Source organism: Lolium rigidum, chromosome 7 (genome assembly GCF_022539505.1).
Source record: "Lolium rigidum isolate FL_2022 chromosome 7, APGP_CSIRO_Lrig_0.1, whole genome shotgun sequence".
NCBI lineage: Eukaryota > Viridiplantae > Streptophyta > Magnoliopsida > Poales > Poaceae > Lolium > Lolium rigidum.
The window spans coordinates 330308039-330322037 of NC_061514.1; positions in this window are offsets into that span (position 1 = coordinate 330308039).

Sequence of the window (13999 nt, forward strand, 5' to 3'; positions counted from 1 at the left end):
TCTGAAATACAATCTACTGCAATACTTGTTCTTACTATTCTTCGCAAACAAACATCATCTTCCACACTATACATCTAATCCTTTGTTTTCAGCAAGCCGGTGAGATTGACAACCTCACTGTTACGTTGGGGCAAAGTACTTTGATTGTGTTGTGCAAGTTCCACGTTGGCGCCGGAATCCCTGGTGTTGCGCCGCACTACACTCCGTCACCAACAACCTTCACGTGTTCTTTGACTCCTACTGGTTCGATAACCTTGGTTTCTTACTGAGGGAAAACTTGTCGCTGTACACATCACACCTTCCTCTTGGGGTTCCCAACGGACGTGTGTCTTACACGCCATCAAGACAGTTTTCTGGCGCCGTTGCCGGGGACCTGAAGAAAAGTTACACCACAGAGATTTCTAACTCCCACGTCAACTGCACGCCAGCAGCTAGTTTTCTGGCGCCGTTGCCGGGGAGATCAAGACACGCTGCAAGGGGAGTCTCCCACATCCAATCTCTTTACTTTGTTTTTGTTTTGCTTTACTTTATTTTATTTACTGCTTTGTTTGCTTTCTATATCAAAAATACAAAAAAAATTAGTTGCTAGATTTACTTTATTTACTGTCTTGTTTGCGCTCTCCATATTAAAAACACAAAAAAATTAGTTACTTGCATTTACTTTATTTAGTTTGTTTTATTTACTACTGCTAAAATGGGTACTGTTGAGAATACTAAGTTGTGTGACTTCACTAGCACAAATAATAATGATTTCCTATGCACACCTATTGCTCCGCCTGCTACTACAACAGAATTTTTTGAAATTAAACCTGCTTTACTAAATCTTGTTATGAGAGAGCAATTTTCTGGTGTTAGTTCCGATGATGCTCGCTGCCCATCTTAATAATTTTGTTGAACTATGTGAAATGCAAAAGTATAAGGATGTAGATGGTGACATTATAAAATTAAAATTGTTTCCTTTCTCCTTGAGAGGAAGAGCTAAAGATTGGTTGCTATCTCTTGCCTAGAAATAGTATTGATTCATGGACTAAATGTAAGGATGCTTTTATTGGTAGATATTATCCTCCCGCTAAAATTATATCTTTGAGAAGTAGCATAATGAATTTTAAGCAATTAGATAATGAACATGTTGCTCAAGCATGGGAGAGAATGAAATCTTTGGTGAAGAATTGCCCTACCCATGGACTAACTACTTGGATGATCATCCAAACCTTCTATGCAGGATTGAATTTTTCTTCGCGGAACCTATTGGATTCAGCTGCTGGAGGTACCTTTATGTCCATCACTTTGGGGTCAGCAACAAATCTTCTTGATAATATGATGATAAATTACTCTGAATGGCACACGGAAAGAGCTCCACAAGGTAAGAAGGTAAATTCTGTTGAAGAAACCTCCTCCTTCAGTGATAAGATTGATGCTATAATGTCTATGCTTGTGAATGGTAGATCTAATGTTGATCCTAATAATGTTCCTTTAGCTTCATTGGTTGCCCAAGAATAGCATGTTGATGTGAACTTCATTAAAAGTAATAATTTCAACAACAATGCTTATAGGAATAATTCTGGTAACAACAGGCCATATCCTTCTGCTAATGGTAATGGTTATGGTAATTCTTATGGGAATTCTTACAACAATAATAGGAGTGTACCCCCTGGTCTTGAAGCCATGCTTAAAGAATTTATTAGTACACAAACTTCTTTTAACAAATCTGTTGAAGAAAAGCTTGATAAAATTGATATTCTTGCTTCTAAGGTTGATAGACTTGCCTCTGATGTTGATCTTTTAAAATTGAAAGTTATGCCTAATAAGGATAATGATAATAAAATTTTTACTACAGCAAACGCCATCCAAGTTCGAATTAATGAGAATATTAGATTGATGGCTGAATTGCATGCTAAATGGGAAAGAGAAGAAAACGAAAAACTTGCTAAAGAGAATAATGTAGCTAAAGTTTGGACTATTACCACCACTAGTAATGTTAATGCTTCACATGTTGCTACACCCCCTACTATCAATGGTAAAATAATTGGTGTTGGCAATGTTTCTACTCCTAGTGCAAAGCGTGCAAAATTGCCTGAAACTGATAAAACTGCTGAAACTGCTTGTGATAAAACTGCTGAATTTTTTCAAAATATTAGGGACAATGATCCCATTGCTGTAGATCATAATGGTTTAGATTTTTATGATTGTCACATCTCTGAAGTTATAAAGTTCTTACAAAAACTTGCTAAAAGTCCCAATGCTAGTGCTATAAATTTGGCCTTTACAAAACATATTACAAGTGCTCTCATAAAAGCTAGAGAGGAGAAACTAAAACTTGAAACTTCTATTCCTAGGAAGTTAGAAGATGGTTGGGAGCCCATCATTAAGATGAGGGTCAATGATTTTGATTGTAATGCTTTATGTGGTCTTGGTGCAAGTATTTCTGTTATGCCTAAGAAAATCTATGATATGCTTGACTTGCCACCATTGAAAAATTATTATTTGGATGTTAATCTTGCTGATCATGCTAGAAAGAAACCTTTGGGGAGGATTGATAATGTTCGCATTATGGTTAACAATAACCTTGTCCCCATTGATTTTGTTGTCTTGGATATTGAATGCAATGCATCTTGTCCTATTATATTGGGAAGACCTTTTCTTCGAACTGTTGGTGCTACCATTGATATGAAGGAAGGTAATATTAAATATCAATTTCCTCTTAAGAAAGGTATAGAACACTTCCCTAGAAAGAGAATGAAGTTACCTTATGATTCTATTATTAGAACAAATTATGATGTTGATGCTTCGTCTCTTGACAATACTTGATTCACACTTTCTGCGCCTAGCTGAAAGGCGTTAAAGAAAAGCGCTTATGGGAGACAACCCATTATTTTACTTCTGCACTTTTGTTTTATATTTGAGTCTTGGAAGTTGTTACTACTGTAGAAACCTCTCCTTATCTTTATTTTATTGCATTGTTGTGCCAAGTAAAGTCTTTGATAGTAAAGTCAATACTAGATTTGGATTACTGCGCAGAAACAGATTTCTTACTGTCACGAAATTGAGCAGCCCCTTCTGTAGGAAATTTAGAAAAATCTGCCAATTTACGTGCGTGATCCTCAGATATGTACGCAACTTTCATTCAATTTGGGAATTTTCATCTGAGCAAGTTAAGTGCCCCTGAAAAATTCATCTTTACGGACTGTTCTGTTTTGACAGATTTTGCCTTTTATTTCGCATTGCCTGTTTTGCTATGTTTGATGGATTTCTTTGTTCCATTAACTTTCAGTAGCTTTGTGCAATGTCCAGAAGTGTTAAGAATGATTATGTCACCTCTGAATATATGAATTTTCAATTATGCACTAACCCTCTAATGAGTTTGTTTTGAGTTTGGTGTGGAGGAAGTTTTCAAGGGTCAAGAGAGGAGAATGATACAATATGATCAAGAAGAGTGAAAAGTCTAAGCTTGGGGATGCCCCGTGGTTCATCCCTGCATATTTTAAGAAGACTCAAGCATCTAAGCTTGGGGATGCCCAAGGCATCCCTTCTTCATCGACAACTTATCAGGTCACCTCTAGTGAAACTATATTTTTATTCGGTCACATCTTATGTGCTTTACTTGGAGCGTCTGTTTGTTTTTGTTTGAATAAAATCGGATCCTAGCATTCCTTGTTTGGGAGAGAGACACGCTCCGCTGTCTCGTATGAACACATATGTTTTTAGCTTTATTCTTAATGTTCATGGCGAAGGTTGAAACTGCTTCGTTCATTGTTATATGGTTGGAAACAGAAAATGCTGCATGTGGTAATTGGTATAATGTCTTGAATAATTTGATACTTGGCAATTGTTGTGCTCATATAGATCATGTTTAAGCTCTTGCATCATGTACTTTGCACCTATTAATGAAGAACTACATAGAGCTTGTTAAAATTTGGTTTGCATGATTGGTCTCTAGAGTCTAGATATTTTCTGGTTAAGGTGTTTGAACAACAAGGAGACGATGTAAAGTCTTATAATGCTTGCAATATGTTCATATGTAAGCTTTTCTGCACCGTTTTATACTTGAGTTTGCTTCAAACAACCTTGCTAGCCTAGCCTTGTATTGAGAGGAATTATTCTCGTGCATCCAAATCCTTGAGCCAAAAAACTATGCCATTTGTGTCCACCATACCTACCTACTACATGGTATTTCTCTGCCATTCCAAAGTAAATTACTTGAGTGCTACCTTTAAAAATTCTATCCTTTGTCTTTGCAATATATAGCTCATGGAAAAATAGCCTTAAAAACTATTGTGGTGAAGAATATGTACTTATGTATCTTATTTCTTAATAAGTTGCTTGTTGAGCGGTAACCATGCTTCTGGGGACGCCATCAACTATTACACCTTTCTTGAATATCATGTGAGTTGCTATGCATGTTCGTCTTGTCTGAAGTAAGGGCGATTTTCATGATAAAATGGTTTGAGTATGCATATTGTTAGAGAAGAACATTGGGCCGCTAACTAAAGCCATGATCCATGGTGGAAGTTTCAGTTTGGACAATTAATCCTCAATCTCTTATGAGAATATTATCTGTTGTTGAATGCTTATGCATTAAAGAGGAGTCCATTATCTGTTGTCTATGTTGTCCCGGTATGGATGTCTAAGTTGAGAATAATCAAAAACGAGAAATCAAATGCGATCTTTCTCTTATACCTTTGTACAGGCGGCATAGAGGTACCCCTTTGTGACACTTAGTTGAAACATATGTTATGCAATAATAATCCATGTTAATCCAAGCTAATTAGGACAAGGTGCGAGCACTATTGGTATACTATGCATGAGGCTTGCAACTTATAGGATATCTTATACATAACACATATGATTTATTACTACCGTTGACAAAATTGTTTCTATGTTTTCAAAATGAAAAGCAATAGCACAAAAATAGTAATCCATGCTTCCCTCTGCGAAGGGCCATTCTTTTACTTTATTGTTGAGTGAGTTTACCTACTTCTTTCTATCTTAGAAGCAAACATTTGTATGAACTGTGTGCATTGATTCTTACATGTTTACCTATTGCACTTGTTATATTACTTTATGTTGACAATTATCCATGAGATATACATGTTGAAGTTGAAAGCAACCGCTGAAACTTATATCTTCCTTTGTGTTGTTTCAAAGCTTTCTACTAAGAATCTATTGCTTTATGAGTTAACTCTTATGCAAGTCTTATTGATGCTTGTCTTGAAAGTATTATTCATGAAAAGTCTTTGCTATATGATTCATTTGTTTACTCATTATCTTTACCATTGCTTCGAATCGCTGCATTCATCTCATATGCTTTACAATAGTATTGATCAAAATTATGATAGCATGTCACTTCAGAAATTATCCTTGTTATCGTTTACCTATTCGAGGGCGAGTAGGAACTAAGCTTGGGGATGCTTGATACGTCTCAAACGTATCTATAATTTCTTATGTTCCATGCTACTTTTATGATGATACTCACATGTTTTATACACACTTTATGTCATTTTTATGCATTTTCCGGCACTAACCTATTGACGAGATGCCGAAGAGCCGCTGTCGTTTTCTCGCTGTTTTTGGTTTCAGAAATCCTACAAAGGAAATATTCTCGGAATTGGACGAAATCAACGCCCAGGGTCTTATTTTTCCACGAAGCTTCCAGAAGACCGAGGGAGAAACGAAGTGGGGCCACGGGGCGCCGACCCCATAGGCCGGCGCGGCCAGGGAGGGGCCCGCTCCGCCCTATGGTGTGGGGCCCCCGTGCCTCTTCCGACTCCGCCCTTCCGCCTACTTAAAGCCTTCGTCGCGAAAACCCCAGTACCGATAGCCACGATACGGAAAACCTTCCAGAGACGCCGCCGACGCCAATCTCATCTCGGGGGATTCAGGAGATTGCCTCCGGCACCCTGCCGGAGAGGGGAATCATCTCCCGGAGGTCTCTTCATCACCATGATCGCCTCCGGATCGATGTGTGAGTAGTTCACCCCTGGACTATGGGTCCATAGCAGTAGCTAGATGGTTGTCTTCTCCTCATTGTGTTATCATGTTAGATCTTGTGAGTTGCCTATCATGATCAAGATCATCTATTTGTAATGCTACATGTTGTGTTTGTTGGGATCCGATGAATATTGAATACTATGTCAAGTTGATTATCAATCTATCATATATGTGTTGTTTATGTTCTTGCATGCTCTCCATTGCTAGTAGAGGCTCTGGCCAAGTTGATACTTGTAACTCCAAGAGGGGGTATTTATGCTCGATAGTGGGTTCATGCCTCCATTGAATCTGGGACAGTGACAGAAAGTTCTAAGGTTGTGGATGTGCTGTTGCCACTAGGAATAAAACATCGATGCTTTGTCTAAGGATATTTGTGTTGATTACATTACGCACACCATACTTAATGCAATTGTCTGTTGTTTGCAACTTTATACTGGAAGGGGTTCGGATGATAACCTGAAGGTGGACTTTTTAGGCATAGATGCATACTGGATAGCGGTCTATGTACTTTGTCGTAATGCCCTGATTAAATCTCATAGTACTCATCGTGATATATGTATGTGCATTGTTATGCCTTCTTTATTTGTCAATTGCCCAACTGTAATTTGTTCACCCAACATGCTATTTATCTTATGGGAGAGACACCACTAGTGAACTGTGGACCCCGGTCCATTCTTTACATCTGAAATACAATCTACTGCAATACTTGTTCTTACTGTTCTTCGCAAACAAACATCATCTTCCACACTATACATCTAATCCTTTGTTTTTAGCAAGCCGGTGAGATTGACAACCTCACTGTTACATTGGGGCAAAGTACTTTGATTGTGTTGTGAAGGTTCCACGTTGGCGCCGGAATCCCTGGTGTTGCGCCGCACTACACTCCGCCACCAACAACCTTCACGTGTTCCTTGACTCCTACTGGTTCGATAACCTTGGTTTCTTACTGAGGGAAAACTTGTCGCTGTACACATCACACCTTCCTCTTGGGGTTCCCAACGGACGTGTGTCTTACACACCATCAGCACCCCGTTGCCAACTCTTTTTGCAAAATTATTGGATAAGCGGATGTATATGCCACTAGTCCATTGGTGAAAGTCTGCCCAACAAGATTGAAAGATAAAACACCACATACTTCCTCATGAGCTATAAAACATTGACACAAATAAGGAGTAATAAAGTTTTGAATTGTTTAAAGGTAGCACATGAAGTATTTACTTGGAATAGCAAAAAAATACCACATAGTAGGTAGTTATGGTGGACACAAATGGCATAGGTTTTGGCTCAAGGTTTTGGATGCACGAGAAGCATTCCCTGTCAGTACAAGGCTTTGGCTAGCAAGGTTGTTTGAAGCAAACACAAGTATAAACCGGTACAACAAAACTTACATAAGAATATATTGCAAGCATTATAAGACTCTACACTGTCTTCCTTGTTGCTCAAAAACCTTTACCACAAAATATCTAGACCTTAGAGAGACCAATCATGCAAACCGAATTTCAACAAGCTCTACGGTAGTTCTCCATTAATAGGTTTAAACTACATGATTGATACGTCTCAAACGTATCTATAATTTCTTATGTTCCATGCTAGTTTTATGACAATACTCACATGTTTTATATACACTTTATATCATTTTGATGCATTTTCCGTCACTAACCTATTAACAAGATGCCGAAGCGCCAGTTCCTGTTTTCTGCTGTTTTTGGTTTCAGAAATCTTACACAGGAAATATTCTTGGAATTGGACGAAACAAAAGCCCACGGTCTTATTTTCCACGGAGCCTTCCAGAAGTCCGAAGAGGAGACGAAGAGGGGACGCGAGGCAGCCACCCCACAAGGCGGCGCGGTGGGGCCCCTGGCCGTGCCGCCCTATGGGGTGGGCCCCTCGGGCGCCCCCCGACTCTGCCCCTTCGCCTATTTATTCTCTCCGTCGCGAAAACCCTAGTACCGAGAGCCACGATACGAGAAAAGTTACTGTGACGCCGCCGCCGCCAATCCCATTTCGGGGGATTCAGGAGACCCTGCCGAAGAGGGGAATCATCACCGGAGGACTCTACATCATCATGCCCGCCTCCGGATTGATGCGTGAGTAGTTCATCCTTGGACTATGGGTCCATAGCAGTAGCTAGATGGTTGTCTTCTCCTCTTGTGCTATCATGTTTAGATCTTGTGAGCTGCCTAACATGATCAAGATCATCTATTTGTAATGCTACATGTTGTGTTTGTTGGGATCCGATGAATATGGAATACTATGTCAAGTTGATTATTGATCTATCATATATGTGTTGTTTATGATCTTGCATGCTCTCCGTTGCTAGTAGAGGCTCGGTCAAGTTGATACTTGTAACTCCAAGAGGGAGTATTTATACTCGATAGTGGGTTCATGCCTCCATTGAATGCTGGGACAGTGACAAAAAGTTCTAAGGTTATGGATGTGCTGTTGCCACTAGGGATAAAACATCAATGCTTTGTGTAAGGATATTTGTGTTGATTACATTACGCACAGTACTTAATGCAATTGTCTGTTGTTTGCAACTTAATAGTGGAAGGGGTGCGGATGCTAACCCGAAGGTGGACCTTTTAGGCATAGATGCATGCTGGATAGCGGTCTATGTTCTTTGTCGTAATGCCCTAAGTAAATCTCATATTAGTCATCATGATATGTATGTGCATTGTTATGCCCTCTCTATTTGTCAATTGCCCAACTGTAATTTGTTCACCCAACATGCTATTTATCTTATTAGAGAGACACCACTAGTGAACTGTGGACCCCGGTCCATTCTCTTACATGTAAAATACAATCTACTGCAATCTCTGTTCTCTGTTGTTCTTCGCAAACAAACATCATTCTCCACACCATACGTTTAATCCTTTGTTTACAGCAAGCCGGTGAGATTGACAACCTCACTGTTAAGTTGGGGCAAAGTATTTTGATTGTGTTGTGCAGGTTCCACGTTGACCCCGTAATCCCTGGTGTTGCGCACTACACTCCTTCACCAACAATCTTCACGTGGCCTTCATCTCCTCCTGGTTCAATAACCTTGGTTTCTTTCTGAGGGAAAACTTACTGCTGTGCGCATCACACCTTCCTCTTGGGGTTCCCAACGGACGTGTGCATCACGCGCCATCAAGACTGTTTTCTGGCACCGTTGCCGGGGAGATCAAGACACGCTGCAAGGGGAGTCTCTCACATCCAATCTCTTTACTTTGTTTATTGTCTTGCTTTACTTTACTTTATTTTATTTGTTGTTTGTTTTGCTTTCTTTATATCAAAAACACAAAAAAAATTAGTTACTTGCTTTACTTTATTTAATTTAGTTTGCTTAGTTTATTTTTGTTACTGCTAAAATGAGTAATCCTGAAGTTGAAGTTCGTTCGTTTAAGCAACAAGGGGGAGAGAGTTTTAAAGATGCTTGGTATAGAATTAGTGATGCTCATCATAGGTGCACTAAGAAATACTCCACTACTATCCTCCTCAGGAACTTTTATGTTGGTATCTCTAGCTGGAATAGATATGTTCTTGATACTCTTGCGGGAGGTAATTTCCTAGGCACTCCTGCTTTAGAAGCTAGTTGCATTATTGAGAGTCTAGTTGGAATACCACCTGTTAATGAAGCTAAAATTGAAATCTCTCTTGAAGATGTCATGAAAAAGTTGGTGGCCATAGAGAAAAATCTTCCAAGTGTTGAGACTAAATTGGGAATATTACTTGATAATACTGATAAACTTGATAAATCTGTAGGAGGAATTAATGAAAGAATTGTTGTCTTAGAAACTTGTGCTATCCATGATAATCAAACCCATAGGATTGGTGAGATTGAAGAAGCTATGGGAACCTTGGGTTCAACTTTTTCTTCTCTTAAGTTTAAGGAGAAAGCTTATGTGGGTAAGGAGCAAAAGTTCATGTATGTCTCTAAGGTGCCTAAGCCAAAGAATTATTATAAGCCTAAAATTAATAAAGCCCTTAGTACCACTATGGGAAATTTAGATAATGAAGCATCTAAGACACCTACTGTGACAAGTTGTACTTTTAAGGAAAATCATGATGTTGATGTTTCCTCTCTTGATGTTACTTGATTTACACTTTCTACGCCTAGCTGAAAGGCGTTAAAGAAAAGCGCTTATGTTAGACAACCCATTATTTTATTTCTGCAATTTTTGTTTTATTTTTGTGTCTTGGAAGTTGTTACTACTGTAGCAACCTCTCCTTATCTTTACTTTATTGCATTGTTGTGTCAAGTAAAGTCTTTGATAGTAAGGTTGATACTAGATTTGGATTTCTGCGCAGAAACAGATTTCTAGCTGTCACGAATTTGAGTAGATCTCTCCGTAGGAAACTCAGAAAAATCTGCGAAAAATCATGAGTAATCCTCAGATATGTACGCAACTTTCATTAAATTTTAGCTTCTTCATCTGAGCATGTTAAGTGCCTCTAAAAAATTCGTCTTTACGGACTGTTCTGTTTTGATAGATTCTGCCTTTTATTTCACATTGCCTCTTTTACTGTGTTGAGTGGATTTCTTTGCTCCATTAACTTTCAGTAGCTTTGGGTAATGTCCAGAAGTATTGGGAATGATTGTGTCATCTCTGAACATGTGAATTTTTGATTATGCACTAACCCTCTAATGAGTTTGTTTTGAGTTTGGTGTGGAGAAAGTTTTCAAGGGTCAAGAGAGGAGGATGATATAATATGATCAAGAAGAGTGAAAAGTCTAAGCTTGGGGATGCCCCTTGGTTCATCCCTGCATATTTCAAGAAGACTCAAGCATCTAAGCTTGGGGATGCCCAAGGCATCCCCTTCTTCATCGACAACTTATCAGGTCACCTCTAGTGAAACTATATTTTTATTCCGTCACATCTTATGTGCTTTACTTGGAGCGTCTGTATGTTTTTGTTTTTGTTTTTGTTTGAATAAATTCGGATCCTAGCATTCCTTGTGTGGGAGAGATACACTCTCCGCTGTTTCATATGAACACTGGTGTTCTTAGTTTTACTTTTAATGTTCATGGCGAAGGTTGAAAACCGCTTCGTTCATTGCTATTTGGTTGGAAACAGAAAATGCTTCATGTGGTAATTGGAATATGGTCTTGAATAATTTGATACTTGGCAATTATTTTGAGCTCTCAAATAGATCATGTTTAAGCTCTTGCATCATGTAGTTTGAACCTATTAGTGGAGAATTACTGTAGAGCTTGTTGAAATTTGGTTTGCATGATTGGTCTCTCTAAAAGTCTAGATATTTTCTGGTAAAAGTGTTTGAACAACAAGGAGACGAGTGTAGAGTCTTATAATGCTTGCAATATGTTCTTATGTAAGTTTTGTCTGTACCGGTTCATACTTGTGTTTGCTTCAAACAACCTTGTTAGCCAAAGCCTTGTACTGAGAGGGAATGCTTCTCGTGCATCCAAAACCTTGAGCCAAAACTTATGCCATTTGTGTCCACCATAACTACCTACTAGTTGGTATTTCTCTGCCATTCCAAGTAAATTGCTTGTGTGCTACCTTTAAAATTTCATTCCTTGTCTTTGCAATACATAGCTCATGGGAAAATAGCTTAAAAACTATTGTGGTATTGAATATGTTGCTTATGTATCTTATTTCTTATAAGTTGCTTGTTGAGCGGTAACCATGTTTACGGGGACGCCATCAACTGTTACACCTTTGTTGAATATCATGTGAGTTGCTATGCATGTTCGTCTTGTCTGAAGTAAGGGTGATTAAATCATGATTAAATGGTTTGAGTATGCATATTGTTAGAGAAGAACATTGGGCCGCCAACCAAAGCCATGTATCATGGTGGAAGTTTCAGTTTGGACATTAATCCTCAAATCTCTTATGAGAATATTATCTGTTGTTGAATGCTTAATCATTAAAGAGGAGTCCATTATCTGTTTTCTATGTTTTTCCGGGTATGGATGTCCTCAAGTTGAGATCTATCAAAATCGAGAAATCAAATGCGATTTATCTCCTTGGACCTTTGTACAGGTGGCATAGAGGTACCCCTTTATGACACTTGGTTGAAACATATGTAATGCAATGACAATCTATGGAAATCCGAGCTAATTAGGACAAGGTGTGAGCACTATTGGTATTCGATGCATGAGGCTTGCAACTTATAGGATGTTTTATGCATAACACATATTAATTATTACTACCGTTGACAAAATTGTTTCCATGTTTTCAAAATAAAAAGCTCTAGCACATGAGTAATCCCCGCTTCCTCTGCGAAGGGCCTTTCTTTTACTTTATGTTGAGTCGGTTTACCTACTTCTTTCTATCTTAGAAGCAAACACTTGTGTCAACTGTGTGCATTGATTCTTACATACTTGCTTATTTGCATTCATCATATTACTTTGTGTTGACAATTATCCATGAGATATACATGTTGAAGTTGAAAGCAACTACTGAAACTTATATCTTCCTTTGTGTTGCTTCAAAACCTTCTATTAAGAATATATTGCTTTGTGAGTTAACTCTTATGCAAGACTTATTGATGCTTGTCTTGAAAGTATTATTCATGAAAAGTCTTTGCTATATGATCAGTTGTTTAGTCATTATCTTTACCATTGCTTTGAATCACTTCATTCATCTCATATGCTTTACAATAGTATTGATCAAGATTATGATAGCAGCATGTCACTTCAGAAATTATCCTTGTTATCGTTTACCTACTCGAGGGCGAGTAGGAACTAAGCTTGGGGATGCTTGATACGTCTCAAACGTATCTATAATTTCTTATGTTCCATGCTAGTTTTATGACAATACTCACATGTTTTATATACACTTTATATCATTTTGATGCATTTTCCGGCACTAACCTATTAACAAGATGCCGAAGCGCCTGTTTTCTGCTGTTTTTGGTTTCAAAAATCTTACACAGGAAATATTCTCGGAATTGGACGAAACAAAAGCCCACGGTCTTATTTTTCACGGAGCCTTCCAGAAGTCCGAAGAGGAGACGAAGAGGGGACGCGAGGCGGCCACCCCACAAGGCGGCGCGGTGGGGCCCCTGGCCGCGCCGCCCTATGGGGTGGGCCCCTCGGGCGCCCCCGACTCTGCCCCTTCGCCTATTTATTCTCTCCGTCGCGAAAACCCTAGTACCGAGAGCCACGATACGAGAAAAGTTACTGTGACGCCGCCGCCGCCAATCCCATCTCGGGGATTCAGGAGATCGCCTCCGGCACCCTGCCGGAGAGGGGAATCATCACCGGAGGACTCTACATCATCATGCCCGCCTCCGGATTTATGCGTGAGTAGTTCATCCTTGGACTATGGGTTCATAGCAGTAGCTAGATGGTTGTCTTCTCCTCTTGTGCTATCATGTTTAGATCTTGTGAGCTGCCTAACATGATCAAGATCATCTATTTGTAATGCTACATGTTGTGTTTGTTGGGATCCGATGAATATGGAATACTATGTCAAGTTGATTATTGATCTATCATATATGTGTTGTTTATGATCTTGCATGCTCTCCGTTGCTAGTAGAGGCTCCGGCCAAGTTGATACTTGTAACTCCAAGATGGAGTATTTATGCTCGATAGTGGGTTCATGCCTCCATTGAATCCGGGACGAGTGACAGAAAGTTCTAAGGTTATGGATGTCGTTGTTGCCACTAGGGATAAAACATCAATGCTTTGTCTAAGGATATTTGTGTTGATTACATTACGCACGATACTTAATGCAATTGTCCGTTGTTTGCAACTTAATACTGGAAGGGGTGCGGATGCTAACCCGAAGGTGGACTTTTTAGGCATAGATGCATGTTGGATAGCGGTCTATGTTCTGTGTCGTAATTCCCTAAGTAAATCTCATATTAGTCATCATGATATGTATGTGCATTGTTATGCCCTCTCTATTTGTCAATTGCCCAACTGTAATTTGTTCACCCAACATGCTATTTATCTTATTGGAGAGACACCACTAGTGAACTGTGGACCCCGGTCCATTGTCTTACATCTGAAATACAATCTACTGCAATCTCTGTTCTCTGTTGTTTTTCGCAAACAAAC